Source organism: Lissotriton helveticus, chromosome 5_1 (genome assembly GCF_964261635.1).
Source record: "Lissotriton helveticus chromosome 5_1, aLisHel1.1, whole genome shotgun sequence".
In the NCBI taxonomy this organism is placed as follows: Eukaryota; Metazoa; Chordata; class Amphibia; order Caudata; family Salamandridae; genus Lissotriton; species Lissotriton helveticus.
Window position 1 is genome coordinate 1893195985 of NC_136065.1, and position 16475 is coordinate 1893212459.

Consider the following 16475-nt stretch of genomic DNA (forward strand, 5'->3'; position numbering starts at 1 on the left):
AATTTTTTAATTTGATAGGCAAAGGTGCTATCTGTTGAGTACAAAATACTTAAAGTAGATTTTTGGAGATGTCTCCATATGCTCTGATTGAAATGATAGTAACAACCCTGTATTGCTGTGTGGGGAAATATTTTCAAAATGCTATTAATCATAGCTAATTCGAAATCAATAATTATTTTTTCTGAAAAATTATTATTGATTTCATTTTTGAGAACATTTAATATTTCTGTGTAAGTGTTTTGCTGTTTGTTTGGTAGCAAACAGTAAATGAAAGGGATGTTATAGTTATGGTATAACCCGTGGATGGAATATAGTTGATAAAAAGGTTTTGGGCATGGTTTAAATGTGCCATCCATCATCCATTGGGGACACTGTTGGATTCTTCTTAAATTACTTGCAGTTGCAAACATTATGATTCTGTTTGTACTGCTTTCATTGTCAAAAAGGATACATTTGTCTTTATTGTGTGTGATGGACATTTCTGGTGAAATAATAATTTCCTCAAAAGTAGTAGGGTTGGGTGGGGTTGTGGAAGTGCGTCTTTTAGTGTATGCAATTGTGCGTTTTAGTGAGTCAATAGAGGGTAGTTGACCTGAAGCATGGGCTTGGACTTTTAACAGTTCCTCTTTAAGGATTTGTGCTGTTGGTCTATCACTTTGTGTGCTAGCAGTCTTTATACTTTCTAAAGCATCTCTTATTTCAATTTCTGTGACATTGGGGGGATGATTGTGTTCCCTGGTAAATAGCACATTAGTTTCCTCTGTAGTAGCCCTTCCATAACATTTGTTTGAGTAATATTTTGTACATTTCCAGAAAACTTTTCTACCACTTTGTCTTTCCTGACTATAAACATAACCCATATAACATAACAGTAATTTATTTTTCTGTGACATTACAAATTCTGCACCTTCTGTCATTTTGTTTTACTTGTTCTAGGAAAGAGTAGAAAGAAACAAAATCAAATAACATATATTTCACTTAGTGGTGCAAACATAATTAATGTTGAATTTATACTTACGTTTACTAAAAGTAGTAATCACAAATGCAGAACTGTATTTTGAAGGACTTTCTTGTATGTATTTCTTTATTTACTGTTGGTATGAAAATATAGAAATGCTAAGTTAATGTTTCTACATAACACACGTTTTTCCTAGGAGAAAGCAGTTTTTTAATTTGCTTAGTACTACATTTGATGTGAACATTACATATACTTACTTGTTTAAATAGTTGAGTTGTAGTATTTGGCGGAGTACATCAAGGTAGTCAAGTTTAGATCTGTAGAGAAGATAGAATAAATACATGTCACATATTATAAAATTTATTTTTAACCGTTGGGAAATTGGAAATATTTAAAAGTATACTAACTTCTAAATATGTACTTTTCTTTGCTGTAGGTAGAATAGATGTATGATGTATTCACAATATCTGTAGAGGAAATATAAAATACATAACATGGTGTTAAGAACATAGTTCTTGTTTTTTTTGAAGTTTTAGACTAATTGATGTATACTTACATTTTTAACAAGGGTAGTCTTGTCTTTTGGTATAGTTGATGTTGGATGTTTATATTGGATCTGTAGGGAAGATGTAATATGCAAGATATGTTGTTTAGAAACTAGCATTTTAAATTTTGGTTGTTTAATAACAAAAACATATATACTTACATGTTTAATTAGTGTAGTTCTATAAATTTGTAGTGTTGAAATCGGAAAATCGCTGAATATCTGTGAATAAAATATTTTAAGTAAAGTATGAATCTAGTGAAATAGTGTTTAAAAACAGCTGTTGTTGTAGAACAGAGCATTAATATATACTTACTATCTTATTTTGCAGGGGAAGAAATAGGAGCAGGTATTAGGATTTTGTTTGTAGTAGTTTCTATCAGAAAAGTAGGAGGAGATAAAAATTACATAAGTGGAAGAGTTAGGAGATATAAGTAAAAAAGTAGACTACTAATTTAGATTTTTAAATAATGCAATGTAACTTACTTGAATGATTAGCTAGTGAGCTGGATCTTTAAAGATGTTTGTTCAGGAACAAAATCTTCATGCTGTTGGCATCTTCTTTCCATAGAGTTAGCAGCAGCAAATGGTAGAATGGATTTATCCCTTTTATAGTATGTGTATTTTGTGTGCTTTGATTTGATTGGTTGTAGGATGAAAGGAAGAATTGTATAGGCTAGTTTGAATTTTTTTTAAGTTAATTGGTGTGTTTGTTGATGTGAGAATGGTGGTATGTGGTGGTTTCCGCATTAAAGCAGGTTAGTTGTTAAATAAAATAGATGTGTAAGTATAAAAATATTATGAAAATTTTAGTTACATGTAAAGATTCTTTTTCTAATGATATAACGATTTTAATATAATGTATAGGAAATGATGATAAATAGTAATGTTATAAAAGTAACAGGTATTATATGTAAAATGTTTTTTGTATAGAGCAATGACTTTTATAGACGAGTAATATGTTATTTTAGACATAAAAGGGTACAAAAAATAACTCGATATTTGTTTAGAAACGATATTTTTGTACTGTATATTTTAGTAGTCGATATTTTGGTAGTGTTAAGTGTAATTTCATGAACAACGATATATTAGTAGTCGATATTTAATAAGACGATATTTATGTACTCGATATTCAAAGTACTCGATATTTTGTAGTCGATATTTTTGTATTTTGGGTAATAAGTATACAAAGTCGATATTTTTGTAGTCGATAATTATTCAACGATATTATTGCTAGTCGATAATGTGACCGTCGATAATATTTCAGTGATCCGCCTAGCGCCAATGCAGGCACCCTTGCACGTTAGTGCAAGGGTGTCTGCATTGCAGGGGAAGATTGTTTATGTGCCGTAAGATGTTCTTTGCTGCACATAAACAATCTTTAAATGGCGATTTGTAACTACTATGTGTGCTTCTTTGTGTAGCAAATATACAAGTTGCAAAACCTCATTTTTTAAACATTATTGTTTATGTGCAGGAAGGGACACCTTCCTGCACATAAACAATAATTGGCATTTTGATGTTTCTAGGTGTGCTGCATTGTGCACATGCAAACAGCAAAAAACAAAACGAGGAGAAATTAAATATTTCTCCTTGTTCCGCCAGGGTAAGACAAGGTTTTCCCTGGTCTTAATTTTGGCGCTGCCCCATATTTACACCACCCTTGTAAATGTGATGCAGCGTCAAAATGAATGGGTGTTGCGGTGGAACGCCCACAGCAACACCCATTGCCCTCCCCTTTCTCGCTAAGTATAGCGTGAAAGGGGACCTTATTTACAAGGCCGCATTAAGCCAGTTTAAGTGGCTTAACTCTGCCTTGTAAATAAGACAAAGCCCCTTTCGCCACCACAACAGGGGGCAGATTTACAAGCCCCTTGCGCCACTTTTGCATCATTTTTAACATGAGAAAACTGACGCAAAAGTGGCGCAAAGGGCTTGTAAATGTGCCCCCAGGTCCTGAAAAAAGTGACGTTGTGGTGGCGATAGGAGCTTGTAAATTTACCCTTAATTTGACTTGGCACCAGCAGTTAGCTCTCTATTTTCTGCCCTTTGTCTCCTATGTTTGAAGTTCTTTCTAAAGTCTACCTCTCGTTGGTCAAACACGTAAATCTCTTTCAATATACTGCTGGTATTTTTCGCTGTTGACATACTTACACTTTTATTTCCATTTTGATTAATCGTTCATTTATTTATTTATTGCTATTATCAATCAATTGGTGATCGGTACATTTTCTTTTGATTTGATTTAATACGGTTAAAATGCAATACACATAAATATTACATCGGACAGTTTGGAATATACATCGATATCATGTCCTTCTTATGTTTCCAGGTACTTCTGGCTACCAGATGGGACTCAGAAAAAAAACATTGAAACAAGAGGCATCCTCGAGCTCTGAATTGTTCTGTCAGAGAGCCCTGACTCTGGGAGTTACCATTCTTTAAATAGTAAGGCTGAGTAGCAACTAGTCAGACGTGGGCTGTACCATTTGTAAGCATGCTGGGAAGGAGAACAAAGGGCAGAAACAGATGGACAAAGACCACCCCAACCTGAAAGATTTTGCAAGGAGGACCCACAGTGTGGCAATCATAAATCTAAAAGGCCAATTCACAATTACAAATGTACTTTCTCCTACGCGAGAATAAATTGCTGATTTTCTGAAAATTCACAAAATCCCCAGGAATATTATTCTTCTAAATCTACACCAGTTGTACTTTCTAGGACTACTCTTCCACCACAAAATGTACTTTTGAAGACAGTCTGCTGAATCAGCACGTGCAAGCGTTGAAGAATGTGCAGTAACACATTTCACAATTTTCTCTACCAGTAAAATATTATTCCTGGCGGGTAAGTACCTTCCTCTATGCTGCAATAGAAATGGGTCCAATCTAGCCCTAAAAGGTTCTTTTTATTTTTTATTTTTTTCCTCCAGTGAAATTGCACCTGCGAGACGAAGGAAGGGTGCAGGAAGTCAGAGAGTCAAGATTCCCTCAGTTTTATCCATTTAATTCAATGACTTTTTGTTTTATCTATTTAATTGTATTACATTTTGGGGAGGGAGACGTTGGTGAACTGGCCTGCTGGGCATCAGGTCAGCCTGTCTGAAATGTGTCAGAAGAATAACTCTTTTGTAGTAGTTCATCCTGCATTATTTCATTAACAGTCTTCTCTCTGTTGATGTTGTTATTCTGAGTGCAGTGAGAATGTATTTCCATATTATTGATGCTCACCAAACCAGGGCTGGCTGATGTTGACTTTTGAGATTACTAGAGTAAGCATTTCTTTGTTCCATGAATTTGCGCTTTGAATTCGTTCTTTGAATTCTTCTTTTCCCTAGGACATTTAATCTCTGTGCTTGGTATGTTAGAACATTTTGGGGCAGGGCTTTGTAAGTGGGGCATCATATTTTATAAATGCATCAGCAGGCGAGAAACTGGTGAGATGTGAACAGTCTTTTCATAGCAAAGAAAAGCGTCACCAGTGAGCTCATGGCTACTCTTGTGGAAGAAGCCTACAATTGAGGAGCCTGGTGTAAAGTGCACTTCCTTAGTCTAGATAGACCCAGGGGCTGTACTGAGGTCTTTGATCCAAAGTCAGACTATAGTCCAGTCCCTAATAGAAGTTGTGTGACCCCCAAGTAATTAAGGTTGCATAAGGTATGTAGTTGCCATTGAGCATTCATCTCTATGTCTTTTATGCAATCCTGAAGTGAGAGTTCATCCTCCAGAACAACCCCCAACTTTTCTTTGCTATTGATTACAACCTTCATCCGGAGGCGGTTTGAGCCATGGATTAGAATTTGGGTAAGGGTGTCTTTTGTGTTTTTTGTGTTTTGTATTTGGCGGTTATTTAGCCCTAAGCGGCCCGAATGCACAATGGACTGCATTCTGGCATATCTAGACCTCTACACCTGGAAAGCAAAGATCTCTGTGTCTTTATAAAAGCAGGGTTTTCCAAAGTCGGTCCTGGAGAGCTAGATCCATGCCAGATTTTAAGATAACTCCATTTATCTGAAAGGGGATATGCTAAAAATCTGACTTAGATCCGGCCCTCCAGGACCGACTTTGGAGAACCCTGCTTTAGAGGAACCATCTCCCAGCGGTGCTATTGAAGGCACTGAAGCTTTGCTGTGCAGGGACCATGTTCAATGGCGAGTGTGCAGCGGTGGGCAGGTAACAAGCGAGTTTCTTGCGGAAGTCAATGTATACTTCTCAAAGTCGCGCTTCACGCCGATGAGGCTTCCCTAAACGACTGTTTGGGTTGGATATTGAAACTCAGGTGGTCGAATCCGTTTGGGTGTAGAGTCGCCCTGACCACACCTGAATCTAGGTATGACTACAGGGTGTACTGAGTGTCGCCGTATGAAACCCCTGTACCTCACTTCACATATTTTTATTTTGCACCATCCTGAAAAATCGCCACTGGATCCACTAGGGACCACAAGAGGTGTGAAACATGTCAACTTGATACCATTACTTTCTATCACCACACGCACTGAGATATGCAGAAGGAAAATACTCCCAACCCTGACTATCAGATCAAGAGTATTCCTCTTGGCTCGAGTTTTTAACCATATCACACGGACCCCAGAATAAAGTTTTTCAGGGTACCAGTGCAATACTTTTAACTCACTCACACCACTCCCCACACACCCACACTCATCACTGTGGCATTCCTCAAAAAGAGCTCTGACAAAGAGTCCTCTTGCGGGGCCCTTGTGGACAGTAGCGCCACCCCCATGAGGAGAAATGCCCAATGATAAAGCATGACACCCACTTAGTTCCTTTCACCTATTCTTCCATCGACCTAAAAGGCCAGCCTTTTTTTCTAGGAACAGTCACCCTCCTGTGATTCAAACGTAGACTTTGGGAGCTCGGGTACTGGACATTTTTTCCTTTTTGCTCCTAGTCCCCCTTTTTTTGTGTGCTTGAGGCCATGTTCAATGCGCCCTCAGAGCAACTTTTTGTTTTGTTTTTCAAAAACAAAATAGTAAAGTGGAAGTTTTCTTTTGAAAAAGAAAAAAATGTCACTGCCATGCTGTCAGTTTTCTCCCAGCTTATGAGGGATATTCTGTGTTTGCCTGTTTGGAGCGACAATTCTTTTCTTGGTGGTCCCTAATAGGGAAAAAAGTACATCGGAACGTCTGCCATAAATCATCAATCAGGCCTTGGTCAAAGGTTTCCACCAGCAGACTCAGCGGAGGCACTACTGGTGGAAACATGATGTTTAGCCCAACTCTAAATACAACGGGTAAACCTGGATTTTAGTGGACAGGGTAGTCGCCATATTTGCAGCAGAGTCCCTTTTTCTGCAAAAATCTAAATAAGGTTCTATGTCTTGTCCAGGTTTGATTTTAGGAAGTGGTTTGAGAGCCATGCCAGGCCGTTTTCCATGTTTCTGTGTTTTGATCAGACCTTATTTTTAGACGAAGCTGAGTGTGATATGTATTTTGATGCACATTCAAACTAGATGTCTCAATTCTTCATTTAGTAGTTGCACATAAAGGTTAATAAGAGTAGGGTGAGGTCATTGATATATAAATGAAGAAACCTAGACATTCCGGTCAGCATGAAACAGTTTTGGGGGTTTATAGGGGTAAAGGATGACAAGTAATTTGTGTTTAAGTAATAATATGTAGTTGCTAATTAATGTTAATTATTTAATATTTATTTTGGGTATTTTTTTTGTGTGTTGTTTTTTATTTTTAAAGGGGTAAAGGGTGGGTATTAAAGAAATTTTACTTACTTCATAATTAGTTGTTTATTATTAATAGTTTTTTGTTTTAAAATAAGTTTTAATTGTGCAATGTATTATATTACAGTTTACTTTAGGTGTGTGTTGAGGGGATTATAGGGTTAAAGTGTGGGTAGTTAATTACATTTTCTTTTAATTACTTTTTTTTAAAATTGATGATTAATTATGTTAATTATGGAAGTATATATTAAAAAAATTTAGAAATGTTTTGTTGTTTGTGTGATGTTATAGGGTAGGAAATAAAATAAATACATTAATGTAATGAATAATGTTTTTGTTTGTCAAAAGTTTTTAGTTTAAAATAATTATTTTTGGGAAATGTATTCATTATTTTATTTTATGTAATATTTGTAGGTATTTGTCATATGTAATTAATATTGTATTTTTTTTATAAATGTAACATACAGTTTTAACATATTTATAAATGTATTCATTTATTTATTTTATAATATTATTTTTGATTTTTAAAAATGTATTTATTTGCTATTTTTGTATTTCTTGGAGTGTGAATATTAAATTTACCCCTATGATATCCAACACTTTCCCTACTGTTGCACTCTCTAGAGTAGGAATAATAATTTTTACTTCTACGCTATCCAACACTTTCCCTACTGTTGCCCTTACTGAAGTGGGAATGGTATTTTGTACGCCTCTGCTATCCAACACTTTCCCTACTGTTGCACTCACTGGAGTGGGAATAGTCATTTTTACCTTTCTGCTATCCAACACTCTCCCTATTGTTGCACTCACTGGGGTTGGATTAGTAAATTTAATCCTTCCACTATCCAACACTTACCCTACTGTTGCACTCACTAGAGTGGGAAAAGTAACTTTACCCCTTCGCTATCCAACACTTTCCTTACTGTTTTACTCATTGGAGTGGGAGTAGTAATTTTTACCCCCGCTATCCAACAATTTCCCTACTGTTGTACTCATTGGAGTGGGAATAGTAATTTTTACCCCTCCGCTGTCCAACACTTTCCCTACTGTTGCACTCATTGGAGTGGGAATGGTAATTTTTGCTCCTCCGCTAGCCAGCACTTTCCCTACTGTTGTACTTATTGGAGTCGGAATAATATTTTTTACCTTTCTGCTATCCAACACTTTCCCTACTGTTGCACTGACTGTATTGGGAAATTTAAGTTTAAATAATTTTTAATAATTTAATGTTTTAATTTATTATAGAGTGTTTTTTTATATTTATATATTATTGATATATATATATATTATTTTCATAATATTTTAAACATTTAAAATAAACAAAAAAGAATAGCTTATAAATTATTTTAAAGTAAATAAATATATGTATAAATTATTATGTTTGTGTGTTTATCTTTTGAAAATTAAGTTTATTTGTTATATTTTGTTAAAATGTATATTAAATTAAATACATTTTGTTAACAATATTAAAATGTAATATATAGTATTTTATTTTATATATTTAAATCGATATTTTTGACATCTATATTTTTACATCAATATTTTTTAGTCAATATTTTTGTAGTTACCTGTTTAGGTATGGGAGTCGATATTTTTGTAGTCTATATTTTTTTATCGATATTTGTAACATTGAGATTTGTGTCCTCAATGTTCTATCACTGAACCCCTCAAGAGATGTTAATGGTGGCAGTAGATAGTAGCTTGGAACAGACAGTACACCACCTCACACAGAGGAGACTGCTGACATAACATTGTCACTCACTCCACAGACCCAGTTGGAATGCCCCTCCAGCAAATGAGCCAGATCCTAGAAGCAAACAACAAATTCTGTGAAGTCTTGGAGCACAAGATATATAAAAATGCAATAGACTTAGGAGTACTTCAAGATAATCTCCGAAAACTGGCCTCTAAATTAAAAAACAATGAGCCTAATATGAGCGCAATGCACCCAACAGTGGAGAAGCTGCAAGGTCAGATAGAAGAGATCACTAAAAAAGTGGAACTTGTAGGTCTGAGAGCAGAAGACACTGAAGGATGCATGTGCAGAAACAAGTTTAGGGAGGTGGGCTTACCAAAGAAAATGGGACTTACCTTAAGGAGTGGCTGACGAGGGAAGTAGCACTGCCGGGACTATCTACATTTTTTGCACTGGAACATGGTCCCACAGTGCCTGCAATGCTGCCACCCACAGGGCACACCCATGACCAGAGACGGCACGCCTACTCCACTGTCGGGACAGAGATCTCATTCTGCAGGGCCCCAGAGCTTTTGGTTGCTTCTCAGTCAAGAATAGCAAAGTTACAATTTCCCTGTTTACACCGTGAAGGTACAGCAACAACATGCATCATTACTAGAGGTTAAAAAGGTAGTGACGGAGCTAGGCCTGCCGTACATCCTCTTGTTCTGGGCACGACTTTATTGTGGATGACCACATTCTATTCTTTGAAGACCCAACTGGTGCCTTGGAATGGCTGGAGAAGCATTGAGCAGGAAAAGATGCTGTGGAGTAGAGTGGGCCCCCACTTCTGAAGTACAAATATCGCAGAACCCTGGACAATATCGGTACTAAAAGAAAGTCTGAAAAAGAAAGGTCAGCTGCTCTGGCAATAGGGAACTCCTCCAGCATCTTGTCACAATTGGCATCCAGTGGGCATATTTCAGAATCAAATTTGGAAAGCTCAGACTCGAATGCAGACACCTCCTTGCATAACAACAAGGATAACTGATGACATTTAGCTACTCTGACCCAGATTAAGAATACACTCAGTGAAACCGTGTTCTGCCAGCTTGATATTCATGAGGTCATTACCCAGCACTATCAGGGGTGATACGGAGAGCGTCCCACTGTACCCGAGGAAGACATTGAGGCCATCCTAAATAAGGCATCACTTGTGTGGTTAGTGGCATTGGAGCATGAAACATTAGGTGGACCCATAACAGAACCTGAAATTAAAGTAGCCACCAAGTAGCTTTACATGGCTAAAACATCAGGGATGGATGAGCTACTGGTAGAAGTTTTATCAAACTAACTTGGCCCACTTAGATCCACAACTGCCTATTAGATGGAATTTGAATGTGGCTCCCTGCCTGGCATTACAAGTGAATCTTTGATTATCTCTATTCTCAAACCTCAATGTGATGTGCTAGAAGCTGCCTCAGAGGTCGCTTTCCATGCTGAACCTGGACTATAAAATCCTCAGCAAAGTATTAACTAAACACTTTCAACCATACCTGAATGGTTTTGTCCATCAGATCAGAACAGCGTCATCCCCCAACGTAAAATCTCTAATAATGTTAGGCGACTATACACCATTCCTAATGAGACACCAGAACAGTATCACCATACTGCCATGGTACTGCTGCCATGGCATTGGCCATAGAATCATGTAAAGCATTTGATACGCTGCACTGGGGGTACTTGCATGGCAGTAATGAGATTAGAACTAGCAGGGACAAGTGGGATACCCATCTGTATACAGGCACCAGAGCCCGGGTCCGACCTAGGTGATGCATACCAGAGGCATTTCTACTAGATAGAGGGACCAGGCATGGATGCTCTCTTTCGCCAATGCTTTTCGGGTTGGCTATTTTCCCTTTTGCAGGTCTAATGCGGACAGAGGGAAGGGCATTTCACTAGGGTATGGTAAACATGTGATATCATTATACTCAAATGATATGCTTCTTTACCTGCGGGATGTGAAATCAGGCATTCCATGGTGTGTTGAAGCCGTTAAAGACATGAGGACGGTGTGAGATCTATGCTCTAACTGTAACAAAACGTGTGCTTTTCCAGCATCCCTTGAGTTCCATCAGCAATTAGCCATTTGTCAATTGAATGGGAGTCCCAAGTTTTTTTTACATACTTGAGTGTTAGAATGTATCATGCTTACAAGAATAGAGAAGGGAATTTAGGTGGTGCTTTGTGAGCACTGAAGAGACTTGTAGCTTTTTGATGCTCTCTGAAGCTGGCAATCATGGCAAGAGTCAAATTTAACAAAATGGTGGTCTTGCTTCACATGCTACAACATTTTCTGAACCTTTCAGTTTGGATTCTGTTGTGTCCTTAATGGAAAGACACCAGGAGCTAGGTAGTATGTTCAAGACTTGTTTATTCAGTCTTCAGATCAGGTTACATATTAGATTACTCCAGCCAGCCTAGTGTGGTACCAGCCCCACCAGGAGCAGCCTCCCTAGCTGCTCAGCCCATCTCCAACTGCCACATTCAACCACTCAGTCACCCAGGCATTCCACGCATCACAGGCACACCAACATTCTAAAACCAAGACACACTCTGGCTGAGCAGCTAGAGGCAGCAGGGCTAGAATACATGTTATATAATTATGTAGGATATAACATTACCTCTTTTTCTTTAAACAAAAGAAAACTATTACATCACATTACAATTACATTACAGATCTCAAAGATGGAATCATAAAAGTAATAAAAATCAACAAAAGCTGTTACTCTCTAGGATGCAATAAAAGTAAGCAACAATGAAGATAAAATCATTAAAGATCAAATTTCTAATCTCAAGTATGCAGCGATGTTAATATTACATCACAAGAGAACCATATACCGTAAAGGAAAACAAATTTCTAGTCTCAAGTATGCAGCGATGATAATAATACATCACAAGAGAACCATATACTGTAAAGGAAGGAAGGTTAAGATAAAAACAATTTAATTGCAAAATCCCCCATCCCACTTCATGAGCAGATAATAACAAATATCAGAACGTTGAATTAAGTTCCATAAATACTGTGACATGTAGCACTATGACCGAAAGGGTCAAAAGAATACACAACCCAAATGCCCAAAAGCATAACCAAAAATAGTGCTAAAGGTAAAATTACCTATGATTCAAACCCAAGAGTAGGGAAGATAGAACAAATGGGTCGTCACCCATATTACCAACCATAAAGGTACAGTGCACAACTGAGACAGAGATTAAATCTCACAACCAATTAAATCTCACAACCAACCCCGCGTAGGAGTTAACCTAGATACAACAGATGGGAACTAACCCATGACCCAACCCCTTTGTAGAGGTTACTTACCCCGTGTAGGAATAACTCACCGTCCCATTGAAAACATCCAAAATGGGAACTGACCCAAGTACTGAACCCCAGGAAGAGGATACACACACTCATGTAGGAATACCTGAACCTACGACCATCCCTAAAATAAGGGAACTGTGAAAACCACCCATTAGAAACTAAACTAAGAAAGCCCATCCTTAGACCAACTTTAACCTGTGGCATCACTACTTAAGAAAGTTGTACAAGAACACCTTGCACTCTAATAAATGTTTACACTAGAGCATTTGGACACCTAACAATAGTCACACTGGAAGACACCGGTGAGCGTTCTCTCACCCGAGTTGTGACAAAACACTTTCCCTGCAGAAGAGAAAAGTAAAGAAAACACAACAGGACACACCGATAAGCAAAATTAATTACATTTACAACTGTGAACCCAAACAGACGTGACTTGTGTTACCGAAACGATTAAAGCATTCTCCATTTCCAAACCTGTGCCGGAAACTGACAGTCATATTACTTGCATCTCGTGGTTTCGAACACCCTAGAAACGGAGATCTCCACCAAGAAGATCCCACGAGGTGAAAACCACTAACAGTAAATCAATGTCACTCGCAAGATGAATAAAGTAGACTGTAAAGAGCGAATGACGTGGACCAAACACATGTGAAGCAGTGTTCACGGGTAAAATGAGTTGGTGGCAGCAAAGTTCCAAGAAGAAAATCGCATCATGTAGTCCGAATGCTCCACGCTGATTATTCCATTCCTTCACAGATAAATCTCCATGTCGTTGAAACTTTATTGAGCACAAACGAACAACATGGTTGGCGGAAAGTCGTGGTGACGAAATCTCCGTCTCAGACTGGAACCAAAACAACATCGGCAGCCAAACACAAGATGGTGTCACGCTGACAACGTTGCTGCCGAGTGGCTCACGGTGGCTCCGTGCACCAAAACGCCCATAAAACAATGCCGCCGTAAACCTCACAGAAGATGCTGGATCACAAGGAGAAACGGCGGAGAACTGCACGCAGAGCCTGTGGACTGCTCACGACCCTGTGACTGAACAAGGTAAGCGCGCGCGCATGGCTTGTGTAAACTTTGAAAATGGAGAAAGCGATTAAACTGCTCCATGTCAACTGCAGCAGCGAGGGTCTATATATTGCTTATCCTTAAAGTAGAAAAATCAACAAAACACCACCAGAAGTCCGATAAAATGAATTAGTGGTGCCAACCCTGTCACAACATTTCGCTCCCCTTGCAGTAGACTCACTCTACAGTCTCGATTTGGCTGAAACCTCTTGCACCAAGCCATCGCAGTGGGCTTGCGCTGCTCCATTCCATCACATGACAAATTTTAAAAGAAAAACTATACCTTGGGCAGTCTTCATTCAGAGGTTATAAACCCACTTCCAAAAACTTAAAACTGACACCTCACCTCTAAGGCAGACATAAACAAAGGTCCCAAATTCAATTAAACCTTCTTCTGAAGTAATGTGCTTTTTATGGAGCAGCTGTACACTGTTAGATTTTCAATATTTGAATCTCTGCTGCTGTAAATAATTCACTTTAAAAAAACTCCATCAATGCAGCAACAGCACACTGTATGTCCATACATCCTTTGGATATAAATTCTATTTGTGCAGTCACTGCACACTATTAAAATAAAGCCTCTTTTTGACTACACATCCCAAATTGTGCCACGACATCTTTACTGTCACTAAACTTGAAAGGCACACTTCACACATTAGCGTGTTGTGGCTGGTACACCAACACCTGGTTGTAGAGAAGCTACTACATCCAGCTCACAGTCATTTCAGTACGTTACCAAGTGGCTGGAACTCCAGATGAGGCTGAAATTGAACTACTCAACCAACTCACTGTTCACCGCTGTGGCTGGACCACCCAAATTCGTTTGTAGTTACACTACTCCACCAGCTCACAGTTGCAGATGTATTCCCAGGCTGAAGTGTCAGTTGGTGGTGACACTGCTCGTTGGGGCTGTCCACAGGAAGGACACTGGTGGGGCTGGCGCTGGCTTACCTGAAAATACCTTCTTTTTTTTTCTTGAAATTGCTTGTAGGATCTCTTGGTTACTCTCTTAGTTCTTTAGTTTCTTAGATACTTAGTTGCTTTGCTGAACCAAGAGTCACTGGGGTTCAAGACTGTCCTCGTCACCAAAATTATGTTGTGTCCTTAGTGGAAAGACACCAGGAGCCAGGTAGTATGTTCAAGACTTGTTTATTCAGTCTTCAGATCAGGTTACATATTAGATGACTCCAGCCAGCCTAGTGTGGTAGCAGCCCCACCAGGAGCAGCCTCCCTAGCTGCTCAGCCCATCTCCAACTGCCACATTCACCCACCCAGTCACCCAGGCATTCCACGCATCACAGGCACACCAACATTCTAAAACCAAGACACACTCTGGCTGAGCAGCTAGAGGCAGCAGGGCTAGAATACATGTTATATAATTATGTAGGATATAACAGATTCCACTGAGTTGTTTTAAAGTGATGAACACTCTACAGGAGCTGAATTGGGATGGGGATGACACTGTGTCTCGTTGACCATTCTAAGACGTCCAACGCGAGATGGAGGATTGGGAATCCTGGATTGACGGAGAATTGGGAATCCCGAATTGACAGAGGATTGGGAATCCCAGATTGACAGAGGATTGGGAATCCTCGATTGGGTACTGTACTTTCTACCAGTCCAAATTCAGTGCCTGGCTTGGTGGCTCTCAAGACTGAATACAGAACAGATGGGGGAATTGGTGATTTGCCTCACATTAAGGTGCTTTGCTTGCATTAATGCTGGGAGTTCAATTAAAATTGTCAAAGCCGTTCAAACTGATTGTAAAGGCATTTTGGTTCTGGAAACCTGTGGCCAAAAAAAGTGTGAATATGAGACGTGTGCCCCAGTACTACCACAAATAGGATTGACCATACTGGGATGGGGGTTCCTCACAGTCAGTCAGTACTACTGAGTCAGTAGACACTGGCTGGGATAGAGTCCACAGGGATTACTATTCTAAGAGTAGGCTACAAACCCTGAAAGGCATGGTTGAAGAAGATGGCTTGCCCCAAGCACGTATACGGAGCGCTGGTGTGATCTATACAACAGCTGTGGGAAACATTGCCACCTGGAGCTATGAATACATGAGCAAGTCCTACTAACTTTTGGCAGTGGACACAAATTGGTGTTGTGGCTGCGTAAAACATTCTTGTCAATGATTTCCGATAATATATCCATACAACGCGTTAGGCGGGAGGAAGCGCTAGGAAGACAACATTGAAGGAAGGAGTGTAAGCAGGCATTGGAGCATTTACTCAAAGTATGCAGAAATACCTGTTACGAGTATGCGTACTTCAGTTACATACACACACACACTACATACCGCACCCTCGCAGACTGAACATTATGACGCACATGCACTGGGGATTGCCTGAGGGATCACCGTATAACAGGCCGAAAACTGCTGAGAAGTGGGCATTAGCAGCAGGGGCTCCTCTATGCTAAGAAGAACGTCAAGAGTGGACCAATAGTTGTACATAGTTGCCTCCTTTATAAACAGTGAAGAGTAAATTATACCGTAATTAAGTGTGGGAACTGACAACGCGGGCTCACTCTCATGATTACTGGATTGAAATAAATGAAATACCAGTATTTGTAAAGCGCACAGCTACCTCCGAAGTAGTGTCCTGGCACTGGGGGCCCTTGGGAAGATTAAGCAAGCTATTGTCCAGAGTCACATGGTGCTGGGCTAACCTGCCGCCGGCACCGGGGATCAAACCGTGAACCCCGTAGTCTGGAATCAGGCACCCTGGCCGCTGCGCCACACCTCTTCCACACAATTGTGACTAAAACACAACTCCTGGCCTTGTACATCACTGGCCCCTACCAAGCAGTTAACGAAGCAGATGAGACAGGAAATAGTTGCAAAATTTGTGGGGCACACTTGGGGGTGGTGACATGTTACAATAATGTGACTGCTGCAGCGCTGGTTTCTAAAATTGTGCGTATAGAGAATGTGAACACGCTCAGTGTAACAAACTTTCTCGGAATACAGGAGGAGAACATGGCGGCGGCAGGGTGAGCGGTCGCGGCACCTTTGACCCTTGTAGACCCAGAATCTCTCTTTAACTTTCTAAATGGCAGCATAAACTTTGTGAATACGTCTTAATGGACTTTCCGTGATAATGTATTTACCTTGGTTTGACTCCGCAGGTCCTCCTTCTC